Here is a 14,769-nt window from a genome sequence, read left to right as displayed (position 1 = left end):
AGTGGGTTCATACACATAGAGGACCTACTGCTTGCTGCCTACCAGGAAACTGTCCAAAGATGGAGTTTGGTAGAAAGGAAAAGAATCTTTTATTTGACAATCATAATAAAGGTAAAAGGGAAAAAACCAAAAATAGCTACTTAAATATTTGTAACAATCATTTAATTTGAAATAATGATGGCAAGTTTCTGCCTTAAAGCCCATTTCCTCTAAGACAAACAAAGAAAAATCACTCTGTCACTCTCTGCCAGCTCAGCTCAAGATTGTGCCAGGAACTTCTCTCACCAAAAAGTATCTTAAACATAGGTGGCTTAGCTGGTCTCCAGTCTCTGTCTAGCTTCAGGCGTCTTTCAGAGTCTATGCAATGCCTCTTCCCCGCAGCACGCTGTCCTCTTCCTAGGGCTGCTGACGCGCCACTGGGGGAGGGGTGTGGGGCCTGCTGCCGCCCTGAGGCCCAGCCTCCTCCCCTGCCCTCGCCTCCTACCATCACTGATGTCTGGGGCTCGGGACTTTCAGAACTGGCCAGGAAGGGGGAAAGATCAAAAGGAGCTGCGTTTCTACGTGCTCCTCTTCCTCCTCCTTCTTCTTCTTCTTCGGGATCTCCCCCCGAAAAATCCCTTGTGCACCCCAGCACGCATCACCCTCATTGTCAGAGTGACACACACGTGCACCGCTCAACCCCTCCCCGTTTCTGGGGCAGGGTCCCCCGTTACAGTTTAGTTGCATTTTGATGTGGTCGGAGGAGGATGAGGGTACCATGTTCACCTGCATCACCGTCTTGACCAGAAGCCATGAGGAGCTTTGCCGGTAAGGGAGGGGAAATGAGTAGTGGGCTACGGTTATTACAGCATGAAAGAGTTATGTGAGGAGCAGTTAACAAAAGGACTTCATAGGAGGTAAAGCAGCTGACTGAAAAATGTTGAGTTTGATGAGAATTCAGAAGAACTTCCACTGCATGAGGGACAAAGATGGTTAAAGGGGATCCCGCAGGGACTTCCTCAGTGGCCTTAACCAAAATGGCAGTGGCCATAATGGCCCTAAGGAAGGGGATGTCCCCGTGCCACAGGACCCAGCTTGTGCCATCATACCCTATGGACTGATGTTGGTCCCTATGTTTTTGGGGACCAACATTCCCTTCCTTTCCTTTTCATACACATAGAGGAAAAAGGGGGTGTGATAATTGGATGCCCAAGGGCATGCAGGTTCATTAAAACTCTCTAATATTTTAAAGGCTATGTCAGTCCTGATCTTCCCATAAAATTAGGTCGGGGCTGTTCTTTAGTAAAACATACAGAGGTTTGGCCATAAGGGAGAGATTTGGAGTCCATTCCCAACAATACCCAAAGAGCTTGAGAAAACCTTGCAGTTGATGCTTAGTTTGGGGTTTAGGGAAACTTGGGACACCATGAAGCCTATCTGGACCTAGGTGCAGCCCTTGTTCTGATGTCAAATGTACTAAATATAGACCTTAGGTTTGGACAAACTGCATTTTTTTCTTTGATGACCTTATGTCTCTCAAAGGCTAGAAGCTTTACCAAGTGGATGATACCTTCCTATGAGGATACTTGGGAAGAAGGCAAAGAAGCAAGTGGTTCACATATCGCAACAAAGTAGAACCCCTAGAGAACTTCCTATCATTCAGATCAGCCCTCAGGATTTGGAAGAAATAGGAAGGCCTTTCAGTAAATCCCTGAGAAATAACTGTCCAGGTTATTTTCCTTTCTAAGTGAAGACAAAAAGGCATTGACTAGTTTCATTAACTGGAATGCAAAAGAATGCACTGCATAAATCAGTTACAACAAAGAATTTACTTTCAGTTGAGATGGATGTCAGTAGCACATGAGGTTAGAACAATAGGTGTCAAGGGATAACAATGTTTATTGCTCAGAGATCCTAAACAAACCTCCACACAAACCTCTGCCCTTGGCTCTTTGGTGTCCTCACAGATAAAAGAGGAATATTACAGGGACTAGTGCAAGGGGGAATGAGTCTCTGAATCTCGTAATATTTTTATTATGGGCCTTATACCATGAAGGACTTCTTTAATTATTGGGTATTGATTTATTCTGAAAGAATTTTGAAGGATCTATTAAAGGGTAGGAGGTGCACTGTGAATTCTGCCAATATCAATAGAATATTTTCCCCTCAAAGGAGAAAGGTATAGCTAATCCAATAGAGACAAGTGATCAGTACTTCCAGGTTCAGCTATAGTGCCACCGGAAATGGAGCAAATGAAAGTCAAAACATCATTTAATTTACCTGATTAGTTATTCTGATGTTACTGTCAAATTCTAGAATTGTTCCCCACTTTTGGGAGGAAAAAATTCCAGCATGCTGCTTTTCCAAGAAGTATCAGCCCAATAAATGAGTAGGGGCAACTCTAGTGCCAAATGAAAATATGAGCCCCGTGCTTGAAATTAAGAATTTCAAGGTGGTGGCATGAGAGCATTTAAACAAGTGTGGGCCCTTCGGAGTGGGAGCCAGTGTGACCGTGTGGGAGACATGTCCATGGCGCCAGCGCGGCCCGTTGCAATCTTGCAAATCAAAGGAGTTTAAATGATAATGTGTTTCTCTGTAAAATTTTTAAAAAGACAGACTAGTATGAAGGGTTTTCTAAAAAAGAAATTATGAAAATTAATCCAGGGAGTTATTAATATTTTCTTCTGATATAACCTCTCACTATTTCAGGTAGCCTGCTGGGTTTCCAATAGCAGGAGAGAGTTTGGTGGGTCTGAGGCCTCTGGTCCTAAGCCAGGCTTGGTTTCTCCCAAGGATGACAAAGAATGTAAAACTCTTTTAGAACCTTCACTAATGTATCCCAACAATCTCGGGGTCTCATACCAACAACAAGCAAATACATATTTTACATTCATTCATTCACTTCTGTACTTGTGGAGCCCCTGCCATGTTGAAGGCTCTGATGAGGCATTGGAAATACAAAGATGAAGAAAACTCAATCCTTTTTGAGTTTACAGTTTAATCGGGGCCATATATTATGGGACAAAGAGAAATGGGAGCTCAGAGCAGGGAAGGAAGAGGAGGAGTGAACAGCCTCAAGCAGGACATGCTGTCTGAAGTAGGCCCTCTAGTAGGGCAGTGAAGAACTCCTAGCTTCAAGGAGTTCCACAGGCATTCCAGGTAAAGGAAAGAGCTTATACGAAAGCAGAGGACTTTGGCAGAGGAGAGGTGAGAAGGTCCGTGGCCCCGGAGTGAGGGCGTGTGGAGACAATGAGGCAGGAGGTGAGGCTCAATGATGTAGAAGGAGCTAATCCTAGAAGGGGCTCATGCGCTTTGTTCCAGAGCTGGAGCTCATCCTACATAGTGGAAGCCACAGGAGGATTTCCAGTAGCAGAGCGACTTGAGGCAAACAGTGAAGTGGAGGTGGACCAAACTGGAGAGAAGTAGGTGGCCCTCTCCAAGTACAATGGCCTATTTGGTGCTATGAGGACAGGAAGAAGTTGAAATCATGGCCTGTGCTTCCAAAATGATAACATACTGCTGTGTGTTTAGTACCAAGTGGATGCTACTGTAGTTCTGGAGAGAGGGAGATCATTAGGGGTTGGGTGGTGAGGTAAGACGAAGGAAGGAGCAGGCAGAGCTCTTGGGTGTAGGGAACTGTTTAACAAAGTCCTGAGAATGAGGATGGAAGAGCAGCAATGTATAATAACAACCTACTGTCTTCTGGGAACCAGGCAGTATTAGTCCATCTGTGTGTGTGTGTAGGTATAGCATTACACTTTTATTTAGACAGAATTAACATCTTAATAATATTGCTTTTGAGTTTAATTCAATCTGCTTTCTTAACATCCTGAAAGTATGAGAGGTGAAGATGGGTAGACAAGAAGCAAACAAACAAAATCCTTCAGAACCTCAGTGTTGGAAGTCAAGCACTAACACCAGTTCCAGCAACAATGACAGGTAATAATTATAGTCTTCAAAATTCCCTTAACCTTTCTGTGTCTTATTCTTATTCTCCTTATCTATAAAACACTCACTTTGTCCCATTTTATAATTTTCTCTAGTGTTTGAACAGGTTTTCTACATCCAGGAGATAGATGGATTTGTGTCATGTGCTCTAATATGTACTCTTTCTTTTGTAGCATTTTTGAGAGCATGATAGTTATGAAAAGGGGAGGGGACAATGAGGGAATGGTGGTGATAGGAGAGATGACTTATGTAAAACTAGTAATTCGGCTCATAGGTGGTCAATAAATGTTCATGTTCTTCCTTTTGGTGAGCTTTTCCCTCTGTTCCTGGTCACATTTTCCTTCACAGCAGTTAACACCAGCTAAGGGAAGAGCTAATTCGCTTCTCCATTGTCTCACCCCATTAGCCTGTCAGCGTTGTAAGAGCAGGAATTTTTGTTTGTTTTGTATTAGCACCTTGAAGAATGCCTAGGACACTGTTCCAAATATTTTCAAAATATTTGTTGAATGAATGGATATGTTGGTGAGCATACTGTCTTTCACACCACAACTATTCCTCTGTATGACACCACCTCTGATTGACTTGTTTGCTCACCCTTCCATGTCCTGAATGAACTGGGCTTTTGGAAAATGTTGCTTGAAGGGGGAGGCAGTAGAGAATAAAAGAAAACACCTTTAAGAAGGTGGCCAAACTTGCCCCTGAGAAATTATCTCCTGAGTAGCCTGCTTGGCAGAGTGGCCACTAGAGGGCAGCAGTTGGCTTTGCCATGGTTTGGTGAGCAGAACCCCATTAGGGAGAGGATTCAGGGAGCCTGGGGAAAAGAGTGGAGTCTCAGGGGAAGGGGAAGTAGAAAAATATGCAGAATACTGTTATTTTCATTTCCTTCTTTGCAGTCACCTTTATCACCAGGAAGATCTGTGGCTTTTACCTGAAAATAAAGTTATTTTTTGAGTACAGAGAAAAAAATAATACATCTGAGCAAGTTTCATAGTGGAGTCAATGGATCACTGCTCAGAATGTCCTAAGATGTCAGAGTAATATGTGAACTTCTCTGACTCCTGAATCTGAATGAGGCTGAGAACTGGGAATCTGCTTTCACCACCTTCTGGGTGATTCTGGTGACTCTCGAGACTGAGAGGATCACCACACCTGATGGGCAGTTTCCCAACTGGTTATCATGGAGTCCTGATGTGTGTATGTTTGCTTTTTAATTTCTCCATTTATAAATCATATACATGGATGACTGTTCTAATGTATTATGTACATTATAAAACATTGAAAAAAAAAGGATGGAAAACCATAAACATTAAAGCTTCTCTATGAACTTCCCATGCCACATTTTAGATGGGAAGAGGAGGACAGCTCATGCTGATGAAATGTCAGCTCCCAGTAATTTTCCCATTTGGCCCAGTGCCTGCAGTTCCTGCTACTCTTTTGTTAGAACTCAGTTCATGGAGCTTTCTTGAGAATGAATATGAGTAGATATTTGAAGAATCTGTTAATGCGGGGGTCTGTTTGTATGTATCACACTGAGAATTCTGTGGCGGATCTTGTGACTGAAAGTGCTGCTGGTCTGCTCGGTGCTGAGAAGGGCTCAGCCTCTGCGTGGCTCCTGAGGGCAGCAGAGCTGTAGCGCGGCCGAGGGACAGTCTCTGGGGGACGGGGCAGGAGAGCCCGGTGGGCGGGGGGGGCTCTGGAGCCGGCTGTCCTGTGTGGAATGCCAGCTGTGCAACGGAGTTGCTCTGTGACGTTGGGCTTCTGGCTGACCCTGTTTGTGCCTCGGTCTCCTCAGTCCTCATGTAAGGCAGTAATAACCGCACGCCTACCGCGGAGGGTTGTGGTGTTAAGTGGGGCCGACGCATGCGAGGAATGGTGTCCACATCTGAGTCATGCTTTGCCAGTGGCAGCCCCTCAAGGGGGCGACAGGCACAAGGGACTCGGAGAGCCTCCTCGGTGCTGCGCGGGGCACAGGCTTAGGAACCTGCCCCCCGCCCCCCACCCCCGCCCTTTTTTTTTCCCTGACACTGAGCATTCTAGAAATCTACCTCTTCATTTGGGATTCTTCCACACAGAGAGGATAAAATTATTATGTTGCACAAACTCAAAAAGAGTTAGGAGGCTTTGCTAGGAATTAATCGTGGGTATTTATTCAGGAGTCTTAGAGTTTGCAAATTGGAAACACAGCCAGGCCAAAACAAGAAGTGTTCCAAAGAAGAAAGGAAAGTTAATAGTTCTTACAGCAAAAACTGCATTCTTGAGAATTGTCAGTTCTGCATTCTTAGCCCTGGGATGATTATCAGTTTGATGACAGGTGGTCCGGAAGGTGAGTGCTAGGAGGTCTGGTCACGTCCCAGTGGTCAGGTTAATGGGTGTCATGTGGCTGTATATGTGAGTCCTTCAGGGGGTAATTAGAGGACTCCCTGGAATTTTAAATGTATATCCAGGCATTGCCGTAGGACTGGAAAGTTAAAAAAAATTTGAGTTTCCTAGCAGAACAAGAATGGAGTCTTTCCACATGCCTTAATCTTCATAATATTATTATAGCAGCTTAGTTACAGCCACTCCATTTTGTATACTCTTTATCTTCACTCTTTCCTCAACCAAATAGAAATATTGGGAAATAGGAAGCACAGGAGTGAGCAAACAAGGGACTCTATGTGGTTGTCTTTATACAGGTGCTTTGAAAGATTATATAAAAATACTAACTTTGCGTCCTGGCTAGTGTGCCTCAGTGGACTGAGTGCCAGCCTACAAACCAAAGGGTCGCCTGTTCGATTCTCAGTGAGGGCACGTGTCTGGGTTGCAGGCCAGGTCTCCAGTAGGGAGTGCACGAGAGGCAACCACACACTGACGTTTCTCTCCTTCTTTTCTCCTTCTCTTCCCTTCTCTAAAAATAAATAAATAAAATCTTTAAAAGTATACTAAGTTTTACTGTGATATTGTTACTGAACAGAAAGAGTCCATCTGCCTGCTGTTAATGGAGCCAAACACCGGACACCAAGAAATGCTGCCTGCTGGGCTGGGCGTCCATAGGGAACCAAGGCTGTGCAGGAGAAAGAACCAGGGCTGGGGCTCAGTAAAGTTTGTCCTCCTGCCCACCAACTTCCAACAAAGGGCTATTTTATTTTGAGTGGTGCCATCCAAGAAAACAGGAAACTAATTCTCAAAAGCCCGAACTCCGCAACTGCGTGTAGGTTATGGAATACGTAAGGCAAAATCGCAAGACTCAAGGTGGGCTAGCGGTGCCAGGGTTTTGCTGGAAGCTGATTGATCAGAGGTCAGGGAAGGGTAATGAGTCGGTTCTTCAGGGGATTTCCAGGGCTGGGATTTAAAGCCGAATTTAATCCAAGTCATAAGTACCCTCAGTGTCAATATTTTGATACTGATAGTTCTCACTAATTCAAGTAAGCAGGGCGGAAAAATCTCCTCCACCCTTCAAGGTTTTTCAGGCTAGTCTCGCAGAAGAAAAACAAGTGGAAGTTTAATTGCATGTACACCTCTTGTACACTGGAAAGCTGAGTAACTCACCAACAGGGTAGAAGCCATCACCTTAAATACTGTCTTCAGCTAAAGACAAAAGATGGAGGGGTGAGGCCTGTCATGGGAAGTGACCAGGCAGAGCACAGTACAGGAGGGTGAGGCTGTCTTGCAGATTTAAGCCCAGACCGTTTCCACTGGCAGTGGAGGCAGGCCTCCCGCCACGAGGGAGGCAGCGTTACAGGTGGGAGTGTCCCTTAGGAAGGGTTACTTGTGCTTAGTCTCCAGAGCCTCTCCGCTGTCTGCTGTCTCTTAAAATTAACCAGCCTAAAACAATCAATATTTAAAGGCTTGTTTTGGTTTGGCAAACTCTGCTCCCCTTCAGCATGAGTTAACAAACAGAATACATGGTAACATTTTAAAAGATAACAAGTTTAGTATTTTCAGTCCTACATAGGAAACTTGAATTAGTATAACAAAGCTAGATGTTCCTAGGTATTTTGAGAAAACACAGTGAGGTATATAGCATCGTGCTGAGAACGTGGATTGTCACCCTCAAATAGTCAGACCACCTGGGTTTGGATGCTGGATTTACTATTTGCTGTTGTGAATGGAAAAGCGGGGCTATGTAGCAAAGCTGACAAGCTCAGTGACTCCGTAACCATACCAGATGATCTGATGGTCTGATCATAAATTCCTACCTGGGCAGGTCATGGTGGCTTGTCACCATCTTGCCTGTAGGTTTCTTAATAAAATGTTAACCTTTGCCTTAAGCAAGTCCTCTCCATTGTTTTTGTGCATTGACGATAACAGACCCTTGGAATGTCACGGAGGCATAACCACTTGCGCCTGGGCTCTACGGCCCCCAAACTCCCCACTGTTACCTTGTAGCCCCATACCATCCCTACTTACTGTAAACATTAAATGTTAGCCATCCTGTATCTACCAATGTAAAACAAGCACATATGTCTCCTTTTATGTTATTTTCCAACCCCAAAGATTTCTCCACTTTGCTTGTAACTTGCCTCCATAACATACTGCTAATAGAGTTCATGTAATCTTCCTTATGTTTTTTCCTTTGATTCTAAATAAATTTTTATTAAAAAAACCCTGTGAAATTGCCTTTCTCCAGAACATATACACAATCCTTGGAGACTGGCCTTCCAGGCCAGTCCATAGTGTTTTGGCTCAAATAAACACTTAAAAAATTTTCTGTAGGTTTGGACTTTCTTCTTTCATTGACACCATTTATGGGGCCCTGGGAAGCTACGATTTCTTTCTAAGCCTCACTTGAACACAGAATGGAGAGAGGTAAGCAGCCCTTAGCAGCAACGGGAAGCTGGGCAAGCAAGGGGGCATGATGGCTGCGGTCGGACGGGAAGGGCCTCTCACCGTGGTCAGCCCAGTCCCCGCGGAAGCTGATAAAGGGACACCCGAGTGCTGTTCCGGGCTGGGGGCCAAGCAGGCGCAGGGGTCAGCTTTGCACAAGTCAAGATAAAGCAGAGGGTAAGAAACGGGCAATGGTTGAATCCTTGGCCAGTTGTTCTGAGGAGTGCCCCAAGTAAAATTATCCATGCCAAGATGTCTGCGTATTAGCAAGGAATACTGTTTTTAAAAAATTACAAATGTTTGAATACAAAGTACTTGAGACTAGCTTTTTCCTTCTTTGGAGCAGAATAATTTAGTCACACGGCCACGACAATGGTAACGCCCCATTCAGTGAGCATCGGCTATGTTCGGGCCCAGTGCAGAGGCCAGAAGGGGTTGGCGGCTGGAACCACGGAAAAGGCGGGGCATGGTAAGTTGTGTATTGATCATCTAGGGTCACTCCTTTGGCTCTGTGTCTTCTTAATGCAGATGATGACATTCCCTGACACCAGGATTTCAGGAGAAGCATGTATGGAGGGACTGGGAGTTCAGCTTAGAAGTGTTGCTTTGAGGGTCCAATGGAACATTCTGGTCTGGGCTGGAGATAAAGATATGGGGGTCATAAACATGGTCATAAAATCCACAGCAGGGAAGGTCATCCAGGAGAGCATTTAACCAAAAAAGCAGTTTTTGAAGTCAGAACACTGACATTTCAAGGGCAGATATCTCCTTTTAAATGCAAGTCTGTCACTGTGGTGATAGGTAAATATTTGTTCCCGCACATATCTGTGCATTCAACCAGCAATTACTAAGCACTTCTTACACACAAAATGTTGTTTGCTTCCAGAATAAAAAACTAATGTCTCCTTAAACAGCACACAGTTGAGACCAGTGATTCTTAATCATAGAAGTCAGTTCCTGGGGACACTTGGCAATGCCTGGAGATATTTTGGTTGTCACAACTGAGGAGGAGAGGTTGTTACTAGCATTCGGTAAGTAGAGGCAAGAGATGTTGCTAAACATCCTACAGCGCACAGGACAGCCCTTCACCCTAGACAAAAAATTATCTGGCCCTAGTGTAGACGATGAGAAACCCCGAACTGCATTAAGAAACAGCCGTGTGCACACACAAAACTAAAACAGCATTCTCTTCTGCACACTGCATGTGGTGCTGTAATTTGTCAACACAGCTAAGCCAAGCTGCGTTCCCCAGAGTCCCCCTTTCTCTCTGTTTCCTGTTAGGAGGCGGCACAAGAGTGGTTCTGCGGGCTTTGGGAGTAGAGTGAAGCAGCAGCATCTTGCAGCTCATACACATGTAGTGTGCGTGCTGCCTCCCTGCACTGACGACAGCCAGCAGCTGGGCCTACTGCTCTTGCCTTCTTGGGCCTCACTCAGCTTCTCCGACCTCTGGGCCAGGGAGAATGTTTTCAGCTCCACAATCAAGGACTCCGGCATCTTCAGGGCACCCACACCTTCAAAGCCACAGGCAGTAAGAATGGACATGGGCTTCAGTTCATCCTCACGGCCTTCAGCTCATGCCTGTCCTTCTCTCACACTTGACATCCACCTCCCCTCGCTGATGCCTGCCCGTGGACGTACAGCTCCTGCATCAGACACGAAGGCCACAGTCTCTCAGAGATTGCTTAACTAGTTCCTGAAAATCCTTTATATCTATGTACATGTATATGTAGATTTTCAATCACTGAACTCTGACTAAAATGTTAGGTTAAGGTCATAGTCAGCCTATTGTTTCTAACATGGGACAAAGTAATTTTTTACAAAGACAGATTATTTTTCCTTCCTGGGGCCCAGTTAGTGGTCTTTTCCCATGAATTGTTCTAAACCTTGGGCTTATTTTCTTCTTCCTTCCCCTCTTCTTCCTCTTCCACCTCCTTCACCTCACCTCTCTTCTCTCTTTCTTTGGTCTTATTTCACCTTTTGGATGAATACATTCCATAGACTACAATATGTGCTCGAATTCTCTCTCTTGCATCCTCAGGTGTGTGCCAAGACGGTTATTCATGATTTGGTGACTAATTGGTGTGAACTTTATATGTCCTTTATAGGAAACCAACACAAAATCCTGTTCCATATCCTGCTGCCACCTGTGTCTTTGTCTATTGAATAGTTATCATGTCATAATTAGAACATTAATCTGACTGCATTAGTTTGTCTTTCTCTGGAGATCTCCAGAGTCCTCATGCCTTTCTTAAGATGCCCAGAGCAGAGCTGACCTCAATTCCTGGAAGACACCTACCAAGTAGACCTTCGGCCTTGAGCTCATGAGCCCAGGAGAATGCTGAGGCAGAGAGCAGGTCCCACGACCTGCCCAGATTAAAGCCCAGGGCCAGGTGCTCAAAGTCAGGAACTACATGCACTTATAGGAAATACAGTTCAACTTTTATTGGGGATCTGTCATGGTTTCACGAGATGATTTTACCTCCTTGTTCAATTTGTTGCTCAGGTTACCTGCTTCCTACTTTTTTTGGCTTCTCACTTTGGAAATCTTCCTACAGTTTACTTCAGGGCCAGGGACACTACCTTAATCAGTATGAGGATGCAGGAAAAAGAGAAGTGGGCTCTGGGCACCTCCACTGACACAAGAAATCTATGGATTGCCTACTACATGCTAGTTCCCTTGTTAGGCACTGGGTGTAGCCTTATATCAGGTACTGTCCTTTCCTTGTGATTTTGTACTCCAAAATGTAGAGGAAAAAAAAGTCATGTTAACAATAAAGCAATGCTAAATTAGCAACTCATGTAAGTGAAGTTTCTGGACAGTTTTATTACCAACTTTGGGGGGTGTGTGTGTATGTGTATAGGATGATCTAAAAGTAAGGGGCCCATTCAACTATACCTGTTGTTTCCTGTCTCTTCCTTTTAAGTTCTCTTATCTATGGTAAGCTCCCCGCCCCAATCTTTATGGTAACTATATTTGAAAAATGTCTCTTTGTGTGAAAACTTGTCAAAGACAAGTTTTACTTCTTTATTTATAAAATAATGAGACTGGATTTGATGATGAATACAAACCTTTATTTCTAAAATCTGAATCACTGGGTCAAGAAGAGAGCATGTCTCCTCCTACAACCACATCAAAGTTACAACTAAACTACAGAACAACCATTACTCAGAACTGTCAGAAATTGAGTTGAATGAAAGTCTGACAACTATGGACTAATGACTGCATTCATCCAGACTAGTAAGAGACATGGAGATGTGGAGATATGGAGACACGGAACAGGCTGGTCTCACACCCACATGTGGTGGATACAAATTTAGGAGGGATATCTAAGGAATGAGGGGTCCAGCCTCATACCAGATCCCCCAGTCCAGGGTCCCAGTGCCAGGACGATAAGACCCATAACTTCTGGCTATAAAAACCAGGAGGTTTGAGTTGGTGAAAAGAACTGCTGGAGTACCAAGCAGTGACTCTTAAAGGGCTGACATACAAACTTACTCAGACTCACTCCCTCTGAGCTCTAGCACTGGTGGAGCAGGTTGAAAGGCACCAGTGGCGTACAGGAAGGAACTGAAGTGTCCGGCATCAGGATGAGAGCTCAGGGACAGCTTTATCCCAAATAGAATGGTGGGCAGAGGCCATTATTTCTTTTCTGATGACCCCCCCCCGCCACACACACGCAGAGCTACAGAGCTGGTGGGCAGGTGTCGTATCTGAAACTCCATCAATCTGGCTCACACAGTTTGCTCTACTCTGGGGAATCCCTGAGGCTCTGCTCTACCAAACTTACAGCACACCCGAGCTGTTAACAGTGGCTTTTCCATATGAATGGCTGGTCTCAGCTCAGGCTTCACAACTTCCTAAATCCTCTCAAATAAGCAATGAGCCTCAGTGAGTCCCCAGCCCCCATACTTGTAGCTAAGTGGCCCCAAGCCTGGAACTAGCAGCAGCCAGCTTTGGATCACAGTTTGGCTTTGCCTGGGAACTTCTGAGCCAAGTACAAGTAGCAGCCTTCTGCAGATTGCTTTGTAGCTCAGGGTACGTGGACCTGGCTAGAACACAGATTGGGGCTGAACTTGGCCTGCACCACCTGGAGACGCCCCAGAGCTTGCACACCCAGTGAACAGCTACAGACCAGACCACAATGGAGCGCCACTGCCCTGCCACTGCACAGGGGATCCTCCATGGAGAGCTAATGTTGGTAGTCAGTGGTCAGAGCCAGTCTCCACAGCTGACTGGCCTGGGTAAATCCCTCCCATTGACCTGCCAATAGCAACCAAGCTTCAACTATAAGAGGAGGATGTACTCAGCTCACACAGAGGGCACACCTTGAGTACCCAGCTTGGGTTATAGGAGAGGCTGTGTCACTCCTACAGGATATCTACTATATTAAGCCATACAACCCAGATAAGGAGTAGTAGCAGCTCTACATATTACATAGAAACAAACACAAAGAGGCTGCCAAAATAGCAGACAAAGAAACATGGCCCAAATGAAAGAAAGATCAAAATTCCAGAAAAAGAACCAAATAAAATGAAGATGAGCAATTTATCAGATGCACAATTCAAAACACTATTTATAAGGATGCTCAAGGAACTTAGTGAGGACCTGAACAGCATAAAAAAGATCCAGACAGAAATGGAAATAAAGAACAATTTACAGGGATCAACAGTAGAATGGATGAAGCTGAGAATCAAATCAATGATATGAAACATAAGGAAGCTAAAAATAATCAGAATAACAAGAAGAAAAAAGAATCCCCCCCCCCAAAAAAGGTGATATAAGGAGCCCCTGGGACAACTTCAAACATTCCCACATTCACATTACAAGGGTGCCAGAAAAGAAAGAGCAAGAAATTGGAAATTTTTCTGAAAAAATAATGAAAGAAACTCTCCCTAATTTGGTGAAGGACATAGACTTGCAAGTCCAGGAAGCAGAGAGAGTCCTGAACAAGATGGATGCAGAGAAGCCTACACTAAGACACATCATAATTAAAATGTCAAAGGTTAAAAGTAAAGAGAAGATCTTAAAAGCAGCAAAAGAAAAGCAGTTTGTTACCTACATGGAGTTCCCGTAAAACTGTCAGATTTCTCTAAAGAAACTTTGCAGGCTGAAAGGGATTGGCAACAAGTATTCGAAGTCATGAAAAGCAGGGACCTACAGCAAAGTATGCTCTACCTAGCAAAGTTATTACTTAGAATTGAAGGGATGATAGAGAACTTCCCAGAGGAAAAAAAACAAACAAAGAAAAACCCAAAGAACTAAAGGAGTTCATCATCCCAAACCATTATTATATAAAATGTTAAAGACACTTACTTAAGAAAAAGAAGATCAAAACTATGAACAACAGAATGGCAATAAACACATAAAAAATTGAATCTAAAGTATAAACTAAGCAAACAAGAAGAACGAAGGCAGAATCATGGATATAGAGAGTATTTTGATGGTTGTCAGATGGGAGGGAGTTTGGGGGTTTATGGGAAATGAGTGAATAGGTAAGGGAATTAAGAAGTACATATAGGTAGTCACAGAATAGCCATGGGGATGTGAATTACAGTATAGGAAATGGAGCAGCCAAAGAATTACATGGGTGACCCGTAGACATGAACAAAGAAGTGGGGATTGCCTGAAGGAGTGTGTGTGTGTGGGGGTGCTCACTGGAGGAGACAATAGGGGAAAAATTGGGACAACTGTAACAGCATAATCAATAAAAATATAATTGAAAAGGAAAACAATAAAAAAAATCTGAATCAATGAAAATCCCTAAATAAGGAATTGATTCCTCTTACCCATATTCTTATTTCTTCATCAAAGAATTTAGGTCGGTGAATCAGTCCTAATGGTGTGATGTCTCTGAACCTCTGGCATATAATTACATGTGTTACCCTTTAGGATTTGGCATACACTATATTGTGTTAATATTAATCATTAGAGCTTGAGTTCCTAATAGGTTTTGACTCCTCTTCATTCTTGGTGCCTGCCAGTCTGTGGTCTACCAATGGTTGCTCAAAGTGACTGGTTTTTAGCATTCTCTGGTG

This window comes from Pteronotus mesoamericanus, unplaced genomic scaffold (genome assembly GCF_021234165.1).
Source record: "Pteronotus mesoamericanus isolate MK-2021 breed Mesoamerican mustached bat unplaced genomic scaffold, CSHL_Meso_final contig_82, whole genome shotgun sequence".
NCBI classification, from domain to species: domain Eukaryota; kingdom Metazoa; phylum Chordata; class Mammalia; order Chiroptera; family Mormoopidae; genus Pteronotus; species Pteronotus mesoamericanus.
This window is presented reverse-complemented; position numbering follows the sequence as displayed.